We start from the raw sequence: 17,031 nt of genomic DNA, 5'->3' as shown, positions 1-17,031 counted from the left end.
TTGATCTATCTGCTGTCTATTTCACAGACTCAGATCTCCGACTGTCAAGGGTAGAGGGAAAGTTCTCCCTCTCCTACAAATGTAATGACAAAAACAGCATGGACTGAATGGGTTAACAAATGAACGAAAGATTTTTATCCTCATAGTTCCTCCTATGAAGCCACCAAGAGGTGGTTGAGTAAAGGCTACCTAAGCCCATTTCCTATGGGGCATATCCTCAAACAGCACATATCTATTGGTAAGTGTCGTGTCACTCTCTGAGCAGGACACCAAAACCACATTTTGTGATCTCTAGTTTTCTGGGATTTATAATATAAAAAGAAACCCGATGCCACATTTGAGGGCTATTACAAGTCAAATTCCAATGCTACGAACTCTAAAAGATCATAAAATACATCATAACAAAGATGACTTCCAATAAGAGAGTCTGGCTGGCTAAGGTTTTAAAATCTCTTGGTCTGTCAAATAGACACTTTGTTATAATTTGATTTCACTTGTGGCATTACTAGCAAACTTTGTAAATCCCAAGTATACTTTGGCAGGGGAGATGGATGGAATTGTGGGGAAAGCCGTAGGGTGGAAAACATTAACTAGAGCTTAAGAAAAAATGTACAAAGGAAATGAGGAAAGGATAGGCAAGATGGGGAATTCAATGAGGTTTTGATGGAATGGTGCTCGGTCCTGTGCCTGAGATCTTCTTCCTCTTGGTGTGCTGCAGAAACATTGACAATCCCCAAGAAAACAGGGAGATCTGAGAAATGTAGGAAGCAAGGCAGGTTACTGGGGGAAATATTTGTGGACTGCCTTCTTCTAAGGTTATTCCTATATTCCTATTTTAAAGGACTTGAAAAAATACTAAATATGGGTTAACATCACAAAAGAGTTTTCCTTTCCTCCCAATCTCTACTTATCTCAATCTCAATACCTACAATTGATTCCCTTCCTTCCAATCTCTAGAAATGATTGGCACAGAGTAGTTGCTCAATAAAATACTTTTTTTTTTTTTTGAGACGGAGTCTCGCTCTGTCGCCTGGGCTGGAGTGCAGTGGCCGGTTCTCAGCTCACTGCAAGCTCCGCCTCCCGGGTTCACGCCATTCTCCTGCCTCAGCCTCCTGAGTAGCTGGGACTACAGGCGCCCGCCACCTCGCCCGGCTAGTTTTTTGTATTTTTTAGTAGAGACGGGGTTACACCATGTTAGCCAGGATGGTCTCAATCTCCTGACCTCGTGATCCGCCCATCTCAGCCTCCCAAAGTGCTGGGATTACAGGCTTGAGCCACCGCGCCCGGCCCAAAATACTTTCAAACTGATTAAAGTTATATAAGATTACTTATAACTTCAGTGCTAATTCTTGCCACATATATTTGTGTTTTATACATTTCAAAGTGAGATTAGTTTCACTTTCAAGATTGTGACACAAGGCAAAGGGCAGCTCTGCCTGACGTGCTCATGTCAGGGGGTCAGACAGCCAGCTTTATGATGGATTTCCAACAGATCATTGTGAATCTCTTTCAGACACCCTGCCACACAGCTGCTGAAAAACAAATACGAGCTGACAAAACATTCCTCACTTTACTTAAACAAGAAAAGAAAAGAGGCCACCATACACCAGGGCACAGGTGACAGACAATAAAATAGCAAAGGCCAGTTAATTATGGGGATTGGGTTTTTGCTGGGATGCAGATGGGAACGTGGTCACACCCAATAAACAGAGGCCTATGGTCTGGATTCTACAGGTAATTCTACAGAAAAGAAGATGAAATGGACCAGAGACAGTTAATCACTGTTGTGATTAAGAAAATGTAGATTTCCAGCCTGGGCAGCATAGGCAGACCCTGTCTCTACAAAAAAAAAAAAAAAAAAAAAATTGTAGGTTAGCCAGGCACCATGATGTGTGCTTGTAGTCCCAGTACTTGGGAGGCTGAGGTAGGAGGATCACATGAACCCAGGAGCTGGAGGCTGCAGTGAGCAAAGATTGCAGCACAGCGCTCCAGCCTGGGGGATAGACTGAGACCGTGTCTCTAAAAAAACTAACTAAACAAAAGTAGATCCACTACAAAGACTTGCTTTCTGAAGCTCAGTTAAAGCTTTGTAGGCACACATACACAAATCCTATCCCACTCCTAAAACAGCGGTGTGCCCTCGGTATGTTAATAGAATAGTTAGGGTAAAGATTCAGGTAGGAATATTTGCACAAATTAACTTCAGCTTCTGTTTAAACATATTCTTACTTAAATTTTCATATTGCGTACTTACGCTGCACCACATTCATAAAACGTCAAGGATTCTTATTCAATACTTCACGAAGGGCACTATATCTGACACAAGACTCTGCCCCAAGGTGTTTCCTCAATGCACTAGGCTCCATATTGCTGAGGCTTTTGAAGCCACCAGGGTTTTTGCCACAGGGGAGTCCCTGCTGAGCACCTGGGGATTCCCTGAGACAGTGACAGCCCCAGGGAGCAGGAGACAATTAGAACCAGACTCAGCGTAATAATCCCTCTTGGGGCCTTTGCTGTTTATCTTCTCACATTCCTCCTGCTGGCCACCTCATAACTCACCTTCCCCCCAAGTCTCTGACACTCTTGACACAGAGCAGAACCAGTAGAACTGAATGGAAGGATGCAAATGAAACAGGCTGGAGGGGTTTGGGAATGGGCCCTGGGCAAGGCTGAAAGGTGGGATGGCCGAGAAGGGATTTAACGACAGTCCCAAGAGCTCCAAATGGGGCAGGGGAGGTGGTGTCCACAGGGAAGGAAATGAGAGGAACAGGTTTACATTCCAAGAGGACTGGATCAAGGAACGGCTCCCAGTCTTCTTGAAGTTTCTGACAAAAGATGGGTGACAGGGCCTGGTAGTCATGCTACACTGAGAGGCCGCCTCAGCTGTCTGAGGACAAACTTGAAAGTGAAACTAATCTCACTTTGAAATGTATAAAACACAAATATATGTAGCAAGAATTAGCACAGAAGTTATAAGTAATCTTATATAACTTTAATCAGTTTGAAAGTATTTTATTGAGCAACTATTCTGTGCCAATCATTACTAGAGATTGGAAGGAAGGGAATCAATTGCAGGTATTGAGATTGAGATTAGTAGAGACTGGGAGGAAAGGACATCCAAATACTCATTTGGAGATGGAAGGCATTTGATGTACCTTCTCCCTCCCTACACTGAATGTTCCTTACTGCCAATCTCTCTCCACAGGGCTCACCTCCTATTGCATTTCTGGCCCTTGATTCTTTTTGTTTTGTTTTGTTTTGAGACAAGGTCTTTGCTGTGTCACCCAGGCTAGAGCGCAGTGTCACGATCACAGCTCACTGCAGCCTCACACTCCCAGGTTCAAGTGGTCTTCCCATCTCAGCCTCCTGAGTAGCTGGAAGTAGCTGAGTAGCTACAGGTGCATGCTACCACACCTGGCTAATTTTTAAATTTTTAGTAGAGATGGAGTCTCACTGTGTTGGCCAGGCTGATCTAAAACACCTGGCCTCAAGCAATCCTGCCTCCTCAGCCTCCCAAAGTGCTGGGATTATAGGCATGAACCACCATGTCTAGCTGCATTACTGGCTCTATGAGAGAGAAGGCAGAAGAAGACTGCCCTCTGAGAAAAAAAGTGAATAAAATACTTTTTAAATTTTTTTTAAAGTTTTTAGTGCCTGTTGTTTTACCGTTATAGCTTCATTTATTCCCACCTTTAAAAGTTCCTAAAGTTTAAATACCCATAGATCAGAGGCAATGTCCATTAGTAAGAATAAATGGCAGTTGGTTGCTGTAGAAATATTTAGTTGAAATCATCTGAACACTTCAGATGCTCTAGCCTGGCCTTATGTTGTTCAGGGCCCCAGACTGGCTAGGCTGGGACTTAGATTTCACTGAGAGGAACTTTCCCCTTCTGGCTGGCTTAGCTTCCAGAACATGAGCCTGGCTGGGGATTTATACTGCCCTAGATCCAAAAACAAAATTAAAGGACAACAAACATATTGGGAAAATATTTGCAATCTGTGACAAAGGCAAATCACCTTAATATAAAAATAGCTTTGACAAATCAATAAAAGATGAATACCACAGAGAAAACCAACAATAACAATTAAAAAATAAAGCCAACAGAAACATAAAGAGATAATTTGTAAGCGAGGAAATACAACATGATAAAATTGCAAATGAAAAAAACACTTCACATTCACAAGTAATTAAAGAAAAGCAAAATAAAGCAATCATGAGATCCTTTTGCACTTATCAAATTAGCAAACATTTTGTTTCCTTTTTTCAGTGATGAAATTGAGTATTGGCAGGAGTTCAGAAAATGAATCTCTTTTATACATTGGTAGGAGTGTAAACTGGCAAAGCCTTTCTGGAGGGACATTTGGAATATTTATTAGTGGCTCTTTTTTTTTTTTTTTTTTTTTGAGACAGAGTTTTGCTCTGTCGCCCTTGCTAGAGTGCAGTGGCCGGATCTCAGCTCACTGCAAGCTCCGCCTCCCGGGTTTACGCCATTCTCCTGCCTCAGCCTCCCGAGCAGCTGGGACTACAGGCGCCCGCCACCTCGCCCGGCTAGTTTTTTTGTATTTTTTAGTAGAGACGGAATTTCACCGTTTTAGCCAGGATGATCTCATCTCCTGACCTCGTAATCCACCCGTCTCGGCCTCCCAAAGTGCTGGGATTACAGGCGTGAGCCACCGCGCCCGGCCATTAGTGGCTCTTTAAAGCAGTATTTCTCAATACATGCACCAGAGAGAATTGGTCAGGTAAGCTATGGTACATCCACATGGCACCATTAAAACGTTGCAGAAGAAAGATTCAGTGATGTTGAGAAAAGTAGATTACAAGATTATATATTCAAAATGAGTATAGTTTTTCTTTTTGTTTTTTTTAATGTATAGAAGGACCTGAAGAACCAGATTCTTAGTCATATAAAATTACTATTTGAAATTTACTTTGCTTCCATGAATGAACCGACTTAAACATTTATTTATTTATTTATTCAGATGGAGTTTCACTCTTGTTGCCCAGGATGGAGTGCAACGGCGCGATCTTGGCTCACTGCAACTTCCATCTCCCAGGTTCAAGTGATTCTCCTGCCTCAGCCTCCGGAGTAGCTGGGATTACAGGTATGAGCCACCACACCTGGCTAATTTTGTATTTTTAGTAGAGATGGGATTTCTCCGTATTTGTCAGGCTGGTCTCGAACTCCCGACCTCAGATGATTCGCCTGCCTCGGCCTCCCAAAGTGCTAGGATTACAGGAGTGAGCCACTGTGCCGCCTTAAAAATTTAATAGGAAGAATTTCCCTAGTGGTAATTACTTTGTTCTATGAATTTTCTTTCTTTTTTTTTTTTTTTTTTTGATGGAGTCTCACTCTGTCGCCAGGCTGGAGTGCAGTGGCATGACCTTGGCTCACTGCAACCTCCGCCTCCCAGGTTCAAGCGATTCTCTTGCCTCAGCCTCCCTAGTAGCTGGGATCACAGGTGCGCACAACCACGCCCAGCTAATTTTTGTATATTTTTAGTAGTTGAGACAGAGTCTCGCTCTGTCGCCCAGGCTGGAGTGCAATGGTGTAATCTCAGCTGACTGCAACCTCCGCCTCCCGGGTTTACGCCATTCTCCTGCCTCAGCCTCCCTAGTAGCTGGGATCACAGGTGCGCACAACCACGCCCAGCTAATTTTTGTATATTTTTAGTAGAGACAGGGTTTCACCACGTTGGCCAGGCTGGTCTCTGTCTCTTAACCTCGTGCTCCGCCCACGTCAGCCTCCCAAAGTTCTGGGATTACAGGCGTGAGTCACGGCGCCCGGCCCTATGAATACTTATTAAACTCCTCCTACAAGCCAGGCGCCACTCTAGGTGAAAGAGACAGAAGTGAATAAGGCAAACGTCTAGCTTTTATGTCCCTTTTCATAGGGAACACAAGAATAAGTAAAACCAACAGAAATAAGAGGGTGACAGTTTCATGAAGAAAATACAATAAGTTTACCGGGATAGAGATTGTAAGGAGGTCGGGGGCAACATTAGGTACAATGATGGATGTGATGAAATGATATTTGAGTTGGGCCAGAGTGAGGAGAAGGATTCCAAGCAGAAGGGAGAACAGGGGCCAAAGCCCTGGGGTGGGAAGAGCATTGAAATACTTATGGAACAGAAATAAGTTCAGTGTGGTGAGAGTCTGTGTGTGAAGACAGCAAGAGGGGAAGAAATGAAGTGAGAGTTCAGCAGGCCCCACATCACCTACACTCTTAAGTCAAGGGAAGGCAATGGGAAGCTATTGGAGGACTTTACTAAAATTCAGTAAAACGCATTCTTAAGGATAAAACACAAAATCCAAACTTTCGCTAATAATTTATGGTTAAAACTTAACTTTAGGTATATAATCTTCTTTTCCAAAACAATTCTGTGGGACACAGCTGCTACCGAGGCTCAGAGAAGTTGAGTGGCCTGACCACAGTCACACAGCTGACAGGTAGCAGGATTGGGACTAGAGCCTCGAGCTCCTGCACCCTAGGTCGGTTACTAGGAATGACTAGAAAAACCGCACTGCCACGCTGAATGTAAGCCGACATGGCAGCTCAAATGCACACATTAGCATTACCAAATGAGTGCGCTAATGGAGCCAGTGAGTTCTCCCATCACCACCTCCCCTTAGCATTGGCTTTGAAGATGGTAACCGGGAAACTCAGACTGGGTTGCCCCATGTTATTGCACCAGGACAGGAGACTCTGAGACGCTGGTTGCAACATTTGGCGTCTGCTTCGGACGTCTGTAAGCCTTCTGAGAAATGAGCCTGGGTGTGCGGCAGCAGGCTGCCTTTTGAAAGAGCCACACGGTCCTGCCTCCCCAGACACCTTCCTGGAGGAGGATTGAGCATTATCCCAAAAAAGAAGGGTGGCCTTGAGCTGTCCCATCAGGCCCCAGCAATACCCAGCTCCTCATCAGGATGGGTGCAAGTGTTTGTTTTCGACTTTAACCTTCTCTTTCACCTGTTGCTCTTTGTTTCCGAGGCAAGGCCAATCAAGCTGAGCCGTCTCAGCAGAGCCTTTTCCAGCACCTGCAGAAGCCGCCTCACAACAGCCACTGGCCGGGTGCTTCTTCCTCTCTGTGTGGGATGTTGCCTCTTACTCCTCTGGCAGTCCACCTGGCTCTCCTCGGCTTGGGCAGCCATGAGCTGGGGAAGCATCGCATACCCTCAGTGGTCAGTTTTATCTCTAAGTTCCCAAAATGCTGCTCTTGGTTAGGTGGACCTTTCCCAGGCTGGGCTTTGAAGCATGGACTTACATTTTCTCTGGACAGTCCAACTTCTTCCGCAGAGTCCTTCATACACATGGCTCTTTGAGATTTGAGTTTGATTCTTTTTTTTTTTTCTAAAGATGGGGTTTCAATCTGTCACCCAGGCTGGAGTGCAGTGGTACAGTCATAGCTCGCTGCAGCCTCCAACTCGTGGGTTCAAGCAATCCTCCCATTTCAGCCTCCTGAGTAGCTGGGACTATAAGCAGGTGCCATCTCACCCAGCTAATTTAAAAACTTTTTTTTTTTTTTTGTAGAATGAGGTCTTGCTTTGTTGCCCAGGGTGGTCTCAAACTCCTGGCCTCAAGCGAACTCCTGCCTCAGCCTCCCAAAGTACTGGGATTACAGGTGTGAGCCACTGCAGCCAGCTTCCAGACTCCTTAAATAAGGAGGTAAGTTATGTGAGGTACCTGGAGTAGTCAAATGTATCAAGACGGAAAGTAGAATGGTGGTTGTTAGGGGCTCAGGGGAAGGGGGAATGGGGAGTTGTTGTTTACTGGGTATAGAATTTCAGTTTTGCAAAGTGAAAAAATTCTGGAGATCCATTGAACAATAAGATGAATATACTTAGTGAACACTACCAAACTGGACACTTAAAAAATAGTTAAACCAACCTGGCCGGCGTGGCAAAACCCCATCTTTACTAAAAATACAAAAAAAATTAGCTGGGCACAGTGGCTCACACCTATAATCCCAGCTACTCAGGAGGCTGAGGTGGGAGAATCACTTGAACCCAGGAGGCAGAGGTTGCAGTGAGCCGAGATTACACTACTGTACTCCAGCCTGGGTGACAGGGTAAGACCCTGTCTCAAAAAAAGAAGAAAAAAAAAAAGAGGTTAAGATGACCAATTTTCTGTTATGTGTTTTTTTAAACTATGGTTTTGAAAAACAGATAAAGAGTAGGCCTGATCTGCCCATAGTTTGCTGCCCTCCTCTCTGCCCACCTGCCCGCTTGAACACATGGAGCTCTCCTTCCCTGTGTGTAAGAATGTTCTTTGGTAATGAGATGCCTTACCTGCCACTTGATGTCATGGGATAACTGAGAGTCCACTACCTTGAAGTCTCCATGAAGACAGAGTCCATCTCCTCAACACACTCTACTGATGCCTCCAACCCCACTGACCTTGGAAACCCTTCCTGTCAAAGTCACAGATGACTTCCACTTTGCCAAATACAATGGTTGTTTTCTGGTCTTTCTCTCAACTTCTCTCTTGGACACAGTTGACTTCCTTCTTGAAATATACTCTTGTTTTGGTTTCAGGACCACCTCAATGTCCTGGTTTCCACCTAACTTAATAAACGTTTGGATCCCTCTACTGGTTCTACCTCTTCTCAAATGACTAACTGTTGGTGTAGCCCAAGGCTCTATCCTTGGCCTGCTTCTCTTTTCCCTCAGCATTTTTTCTCTAGAGCATCTCATCTATCCCTGTGACTTACAGATCAGTCAACAAGATATTTCCCAGATCTGTGCTTTCAGCCTGGATCTTCCCACTAAGTTCTAAATTATGCCTTCAACTGCCTTCTTGACCCCTCCACTTGGATGTCTGTATCAACCCATTAAGAATTTTCAATTCATTGGGAGTATAAACATGAAATCGGTTCATGTTTCTCCATAAATGCCCTGACTATGCTAGTCTCAATACTCAAGAATCTTGGGATAGTTCAGTCCAATTCCACAATGTCCAGATTATTATTATTATTATTATTATTATTATTATTATTATTGAGACGGAGACTTGCTTAGCTGTCCAGGCTGGAGTGCAGTGGTATGATCTCGACTCACTGCAACCAACATCTCCCAGGTTCAAGCAATTCTCCTATCTCAGCCTCCCAAGTAGCTGGGATTATAGGCACCTGTCATCATGCCTAGCTAATTGTTGTATTTTAGTAGTGATGGGGTTTCGCTATGTTGCCTCAGGTAATCCACCCACCTTGGCCTCCTAAAGTGCTAGGATTATAGGTGTGAGCCACTGCACCCAGCCAATGTTGAGATTATTACAGTAGTCTCATTCCATATTTTAAAATCTCAGTACTATCTATACTTAAATATTATCTCAATGGTCAATTCTTTGTCTAGGACAGGAAATTGTCAAATAGGCCTAAAACACCTTGATATATCAGAAAGCAAGGAATCGATCAAAAAATCTTAGGGCCATGCCAAAAGAATCCAGGAGCCAACATGAAGTCTCCTTTTGTCTAAAAATGGAAATGTTTGAACAATAAAAATAACAACTGCTGTGGATTAAACGCATTAAAATCCTTAAATGTTTAAGTTCACAATGCAACTTCAAAAAACTCTCATTTGTCCTCTTCTAAGGATGACTAGGCAACCAATACAGTATTTTGAAAACTTGTAAATAAAAGGAAAAAATAAATGTTTCCAGCATAAAATGAGCCCCAGGACAACCCAGTAAAGAGGGAAATTTATCTTTACAGAAGTATTTCAACTAATAAAGGAAGAAGGATTAAATTGGAATATCACATTTTTTGGAACCTCTGGTGAAATCATTGTTCTTGGCAATAATCACCAATAATGGCTAAAAAGACAACTGTAGAAAAAAGCGTAAGGGGAGAGCTTCACAATATTGGATTTATCAAGGATTTCCTCAGTATGATACCAAAAGAACAGTCAACAAAAGTAGAAATAGACAAATAGGACTACATCAAAATTAAAAGCTTCTGTGGATCAAAAGACAGTCGACAGAATGAAAAAATAGCCCACAGAATGGTAGAACATATTTGCAATTCATACAAGGGTTACAAGGGGTTAGGATCCAGAATACATAAAGAATTCCTACAACTCAACAAAAACAAAAACAAAAAAATCAATTTAAAAAATGGGCAAAAGACTCAAACAGACATTTCTCTAAATATGATATACAAATGGCCAACAAGCATATGAAAGATGCTCAGCGTCACCGTCACTGATCATTAGGAAAATGGAAATCAAAACCACAATAAAATATAACCTCACACCTGTGAGGATGGCTAATCAAAAAACAAAAAATGTGTAGCAATTAAACAAAAATAAAACAAGTGTTGGAGCAGAGGCAGAGAAATTGGAACGCTTGCACGTTGTTGGTGGAATTGTAAAATGGTGCAGCTGCTGTGGAAAACAGTTTGAAGTTTCCTCAAAATATGAGATATAGAATTACCTTAGGATCCAGTCATTTGATCGTTCACAAGAATTAAATGAACGATCTTGAAGCACTATTTGCACACCCATGTTTATAGCAGCATTATAGTCAAAAGGTGTAAACGGCCAAAGACTGGGCAGATTGACGGATGAATGGATAAAAAACGTGGTACGCATACAATGGAGGCCCTGAAAGTGAAGGGAATACTGACACATGCTACAACATGAACCCTGAGAACACTATGATAGCGGAACAAACCAGTCACCAAAAGACAAATATTGTGTGATTCCACTTACATGAGGTACCTAGAGTAGTCCAGTTCATAGAGACAGAAAGTAGAACGGTGATTGCCAGGTGCTAGAATGGGGGCAATGAGGAGCTTTTGTTTAATGGGTGCAGAGTTTTAGTTTTGCAGGTTGGAAAGGTTCTGGAGAGGGATGGTGGTGATGGTTACACAACAGTGTGAAGATACTAATGCTACTGAACCGTACACTTAAAATGTACATTTTAGGTATATGGTTTTATTTTATTTTATTTTTGGCCACAATAAAAAGAAAAAGAGAGAGAAATAACCTGTAACATAATCTTGCCAAAAAAAAAAAAAAAGCAATTTAAATCTGATCAAGCCTCTCGATCTAACTACCAATTTATAGAAAATGTGGGACAGAGGAACATGTTACCAAGGTCACTTGGAAGCAATCAGCAAAACCCAGACTGGGAAACTCTACAGGAAAAACAACCAAATTTCTTTAATAAATTGCAAGAAAATAAAGTAGAAGGCAGAAGAAACCACAGATTAAAGGATTTTTTTTTTTTTTTTTTTTTTTTTTTTTTTTTTTTGAGATAGAGTCTTGCACTGTCGCCCAGGCTGGAGTGCAGTGGCGTGATCGCGGCTCACTGCAAGCTCTGCCTCCCGGGTTCATGCCATTCTCCTGCCTCAGCCTCCCGAGTCGCTGGGACTACAGGTGCCCGCCACCATGCCTGGCTCATTTTTTGTATTTTTAGTAGAGACAGGGTTTCACCATGTTAGCCAGGATGGTCTCGATCTCCTGACCTTGTGATCCGCCTACCTTGGCCTCCCAAAGTGGTGGAATTATAGGCGTGAGTCACCGCGCCCGGCCCACAGTTTCACTCTTGTTGCCTAGGCTGGAGTGCAATGGCACCATCTCAGCTCACTGCAACCTCTGCCTCCCGGGTTCAAGCGATTCTCCTGCTTCAGCCTTCCTAGTAGCTGGGATTACAGGCATGCATCACCACACCTGGCTAATTTTGTATTTTTAGTAGAGACGGGGTTTCTCCATCTTGGTCAGGCTGGTCTTGAACTCCCAACCTCAGGTGATCCACCCGCCTCAGCCTCCCAAAGTGCTAGGAGCCAAGGACTCTGAAAAGATATAAACACCAAGTGCAATGTATAGAACTTATTTGGATTCCTAATCAAGTTATAAAAAATTATGGTACAATCTGGGAACATCTGATAATATTCAGGAATATAATGGCTATTTTAAGTCCTTATCTTTTGGTGATATATACAAAAATATTTATGGTAAAATAGTCTGACATCTGAGACTTGTTTAAAAATAATTGGGATGGGGAAGTTGGAGGGTGAGTATGGATGAGCAAAACTGGCTGAGTTGGTCATTATTGAAGGTTGGTGGCGGGAGTCACCACACTATTCTTTCTGTTTTGTGAAATAGAACCCCTCTTTTGGCTGGCTGTCTTACATCTTTCTCCACATCTGGGCGGCATCAGCCAATGTCCGCACAACTTTTAGACAGAAGACAGTCACAGCTGGGGAGGGGGTTGAGGTCTGGTTGGGCACACCCACTCTGCAGCTGCTTATCTGGGAGTCTGTCCTTTCCTTTATTGAATGAATGAATGAATGAATGAATGAACGATATTTTTTAAAGCTGCGCACTGTGTTTGAAATTCTCTATAATAAAAAGTTTTGTTTTTAAAATAGTAACCTTTGATCCTACTTGAAGTCAGCCTCCTCTTCAAGGAGTAGGTATCTCATACTCCTTGCTGTGTATCTTGACAGCACCTTGACATAGGAGACAAAGGGATGGAGGGTACACACTTTGCCCCTCCAGCTCCCCTGGGCCTACCCTCCTGGGTTGCAGCAGAAGGTGGAACAGAGTAGCGGGGACAGCTCCTTGCTGGGCTGCCCGGAGCAGGGAGGCAGTCTTCTCTCCCTGGATCGCTGTAGCCTTGTGGGCTACAGACACAAACAGTCTGACTGTTTGTGAGGCAGGGGTCACATGCTGGGTCTCTCCTGGACCAATCTCTGGGTTTTCTAGATGTGCGTGAGATGCCCTTCCCTACTGCAGCTCTGCAGCATGAAGATCGGGCTCTGGCTGGCGTTAGAGCTCTCTCCGCCCACCTACGGCCTTCACCACAGCTCCTCGGTTGGCCCTGCCTGAAGGACAGTGGCCTTGGATGGCGTACATAAGATAGCTTAAGTCCAGCCACCTCCCAGCTGTCTGAGAAATTCATGGGCCATTTCTGGGTCAAATGGAGGAAGTGCAGGCTGCCCAAGTGACACACCCTCTTTTGGCTGTCTCTCCTACACGTTTCTCCACATCTGGGCGGCGTCAGACAATGTCCGTGCAACTTTTAGACACAAGAGAATCAGAACTAGGGACAGGGTTGAGGTCTGGTTGGGCACACCCACTCTGCAGTTGCTTATCTTGGAGTCTGTCCTTTCGTTTATTGAATGAATGAATAAATGATATGTTTTAAAGCTGCACCTAAAATATGGTCAAACTGAGCATACAATTAAGTTCTATTGGTCCAAGTATTCCAAAGACGGAGAGTCTGGACTTCATGAGATACACAGAATTGGCAACTGCAATAAGCCTATTTCTAATTTCTCTCTGTGTTCTCTTTTCTTTTCTTCTTTTCTCTTAAAGACAGGGTCTTGCCCCTTTGCCCAGGCTGGAGTGCAGAGGCAGTCATAGCTCACTGCAGCCTCTACTTCTTGGGCTCAAGCCATCTTCCCACCATAGCCTCCTGAGTAGCTGGGACTACAGGCACACACCACCATGCCTGGCTAATTTTTAAAATTATTTTTAGAGATTGGGTCTTGCTATGTTGCCCAGACTGGTCTGAAACTCCTGGGGTCAAGCAATCCTCCTGCCTCGGCTTCCCAGATTGTTGTGATTACAGGCGTGAGCCATTGTGCCTGGCCTAAAGTTATTTTGTAAATTACTCAATGTTTTATTAAGAATTTCTAATAACTGATATTTCAACTTCTTTTGGGTTTATTTTATAGATAGAAAGAACTATAATAGTTCCCAGGAGCATAAAGTTTATATGAGGCCATCAGGGCAATACTTTAATGAATCTTCCTACTATGAAAGTGTGTTTCCTAGCACAAAACAAATGTGCCGCATGGAGGAGTCATAAAACGCATATGACACAGTGCCACAAAGAAGATAACAGTGGGTCTTGCTACTAGCACAAGTCTGTTGTATATGTGATATATACCATAGATATAAGTCCTTAATAGACGTTACCACAGGTAAGTCCCCTAACAACCCCACACAATTTGCACCTTTCTCTCCACGTAGAGATGAAGAAAGCAAAGCTCAGAGCAATTACTTTAGGAAATGATGGAGCCAGTATTCAACCCAACACTGTATTGCTTAAATCTCAAATGACTCAACCGTATTTAATAAGAGCACACCATGTACCAAGCAGTAAAGAAGGGCTTAGGGGAATTCCCCAGGGAATCGTCACCAGTTATGTGTTTTAAATATAGGATTTGTTTGAAGAAAATTTAGAAGTCTCCATGGACATGCTGTTCAGTCAAATTCCTTACCTCCTTATATCTTAAAAATATTTAAAAATACATATCTTTTGCATAACAAACCAGGGAATGATTTGTTGCTTTTGTTTGCTGGAGGAAAGTATACATCTGATGATGCTGGATGTTTTTTGCACAAGATACAATGTTTTGCTATCCATTTATTTTTTAAATACTATTTATATAAAAGGCAAAACCTATTTCTCCTTAAGGGAAAACACAGATTTGATGTCTAAGAAAAATAAATTTAATTTTTCTAGATAATCAAAATGTCTCAGAAGTTAATTCAGACCTTCTATGTCTTGCCTAAATAAAGCTGGTAGGTAATTGTATGAATTACCTGCTGCTGCATAACAAGTTATTCCAAAACTTAGTGCCTAAAATAATAATAAACATTTATTATCTCATGCTTTCTGTGAGTCAGGAATTTGGGAATGACTTAGCTGGTGGTTCTGGCTTGGAGTCTGTCATAGGACTGCAGTCATCTGAAGGCTTGACTGAGGCTGGGGGGATCTGCTTCTGAGACGGCACATTCATGTGTTAGGCAAGCCAGTACTGGCTGCTGGTAGGACGCCTCAATTTCTCATCACATGGACCTCTCTCTACAGCTGAGCGAGTGTTCTCATGACAAAGCAGCCAATTTTCCCAAAGTAAGTGATCCAAACAAGTGAGGCAGAAGCTGCAAGGTCTTTTTATAACCTAACCTCTGAAGTCACACAGTCATTTCCTCAATATCTTATTAGCTACATGGATCACCAGGTAGTGAGAATCACTGGGGACCATCTTAGAGGCTTGTCATCACCGTAATCAATGTGCGTTAAGAACTAATCTGTTGCTAGTTTCTAAGGATCGTGTCTGTGAGTCAGGATTCCCAATCCAGAGACAATGGCCCTGATGGGATGGAGCCCGAAGGTGTCATCGAGAGTAACTGGAACGAGATTGTTGACAGCTTTGATGACATGAACCTCTCGGAGCCCCTTCATCATGGCATCTACCATTAGATGCCATCTACCATTAGATACCAAGGTAGAACAAGCCATCCTACCTTGTATCAAGGGTTATGATGTGATCGCTCAAGCCCAATCTGGCGCTGGGAAAATGGCCACATTTTCCATATCAATTCTGCAGCAGATTGAATTAGATCTAAAAGCCACCCAGGCCTTGGTCCTCGCACCCACTCGAGAATTGGCTCAGCAGACACAGAAGGGGGTCATGGCACTAGGAGACTACATGGGTGCCTCCTGTCATGCCTGTATCAGGGGCACCAACGTTAGTGCTGAGGTGCAGAAACTGCAGATGGAAGCTCCCCATATCATCGTGGGTACCCCTGGCCATGTGTTTGATATGCTTAACCGGAGATACCTGTCTCCCAAATACATCAAGCTGTTTGTACTGGACAAAGCTGATGAAATGTTAAGCCGTGGATTCAAGGACCAGATCTATGACATATTCCAAAAGCTCCACAGCAACACCCAGGTAGTTTTGCCATCAGCTACAATGCCTTCTGATGTGCTTGAGGTGACCAAGAAGTTCATGAGGGACCCCATTCGGATTCTTGTCAAGAAGGAAGAGTTGACCCTGGAGGGTGTCCGCCAAATCTACATCAACGTAGAACGAGAAAAGGGGAAGCTGGACACACTGGACTTGTATGAAACCCTGACCATCACCCAGGCAGTCGTCTTCCTCAACACCCAAAGGAAGGTGGACTGGCTCACCGCGAAGATGCATGCTCGAGATTTCACTGTCTTGGCCATGCATGGAGATATGGACCAAAAAGAACGAGACATGATCATGAGGGAGTTTGGTTCTGGCTCTAGCAGAGTTTTGATTACCACTGACCTGCTGGCATTGCTGTGTAGCAGGTTTCTTTAGTCATCAACTACAACCTTCCCACCAACAGGGAAAACATTTCCACAGAATGAGCCGAGGTAGACAGTTTGGCCGTAAAGGTGTGGCTATTAACATGGTGACAGAAGAAGACAAGAGGACTCTTCGAGACATGAAGACCTTCTACAGCACTTCCATTGAGGAAATGCCCCTCAATGTTGCTGACCTCTTCTGAGGGGCTGTCCTGTTTCCTAGCCCCAGCCAGAGTTCAGTCTTGGTGGGGCTGAGGAGCAGCAGGGGTGGGGGAGGGAAAGAAGCCAAGGGATGGACATTTTGTCATTTTTTTTCTTTGAACAAATGTCACTTTTTGAGGCAAAAAAAAGAACGAATTTTTCCAAAAGAAAAAGTTGCTCATATGGAGAGCATAAAACACACTGTAGCATATATTCTAGAAAATATGGTATGGTAGATTGTTACACTGATGGTTCTCAATACATCACATCTCCCTGAACTCATCTCCTTGCATAGTTCCCTCTCACATTGATGCTAGGTTTGGCGGTGTGACTTGCTTCAATCAATGAGATATTGGCAAGACTGATGCAAGCAGAGGCTTGAAAAGCAACTTACAATGGGACCTACTCTCTCCAGCTGGTAGGGATTCTTCCTTCAATACGTCAACAGCTCAAGCTAGCCTCCTAGAGGGCGAAAGAACACATGGAGGGAGGCTCAGCCAGCCCAGCCATCCTAGCCAAGACCTGGCCACATGATTGAGCGCTACCAACACCGCTCAGAGCACAGATCAGCTGTCCTAGCTTAGCACGGTCCAAATTACTAACCCATAAATTAGTGAGCAAATGAATAGCTGCTTCAAGCCACTGTGTTTTGAGATCAAGGGTAGGTAAATGGTGTTACTGTTGCTTTTGTTTCCCTCTCCGTGACCCTCACCCTCACTGCTGCCTGCCAGGCCAGGTAGTGGTTGCGAGGGAGGAG

General features: G+C 43.6%; 1 pseudogene across 1 annotated transcript; it reads left to right on the top strand.

Moving 5' to 3' along the window:
* Positions 1–6,549: 6,549 nt before the first annotated feature.
* LOC105515190 lies at positions 6,550–16,276 on the top strand (annotated as a pseudogene). Its single transcript, XR_001002280.1, has 3 exons — positions 6,550–6,604; positions 6,990–7,180; positions 15,054–16,276. The product of XR_001002280.1 is annotated as a eukaryotic initiation factor 4A-I-like (transcript).
* Positions 16,277–17,031: the final 755 nt, after the last annotated feature.

Source organism: Colobus angolensis, unplaced genomic scaffold (assembly GCF_000951035.1).
Source record: "Colobus angolensis palliatus isolate OR3802 unplaced genomic scaffold, Cang.pa_1.0 Scaffold255, whole genome shotgun sequence".
NCBI lineage: Eukaryota > Metazoa > Chordata > Mammalia > Primates > Cercopithecidae > Colobus > Colobus angolensis.
The sequence above is the reverse complement of the archived record's forward strand: the minus strand, read 5'-3'. Positions and strand labels throughout refer to the sequence as shown.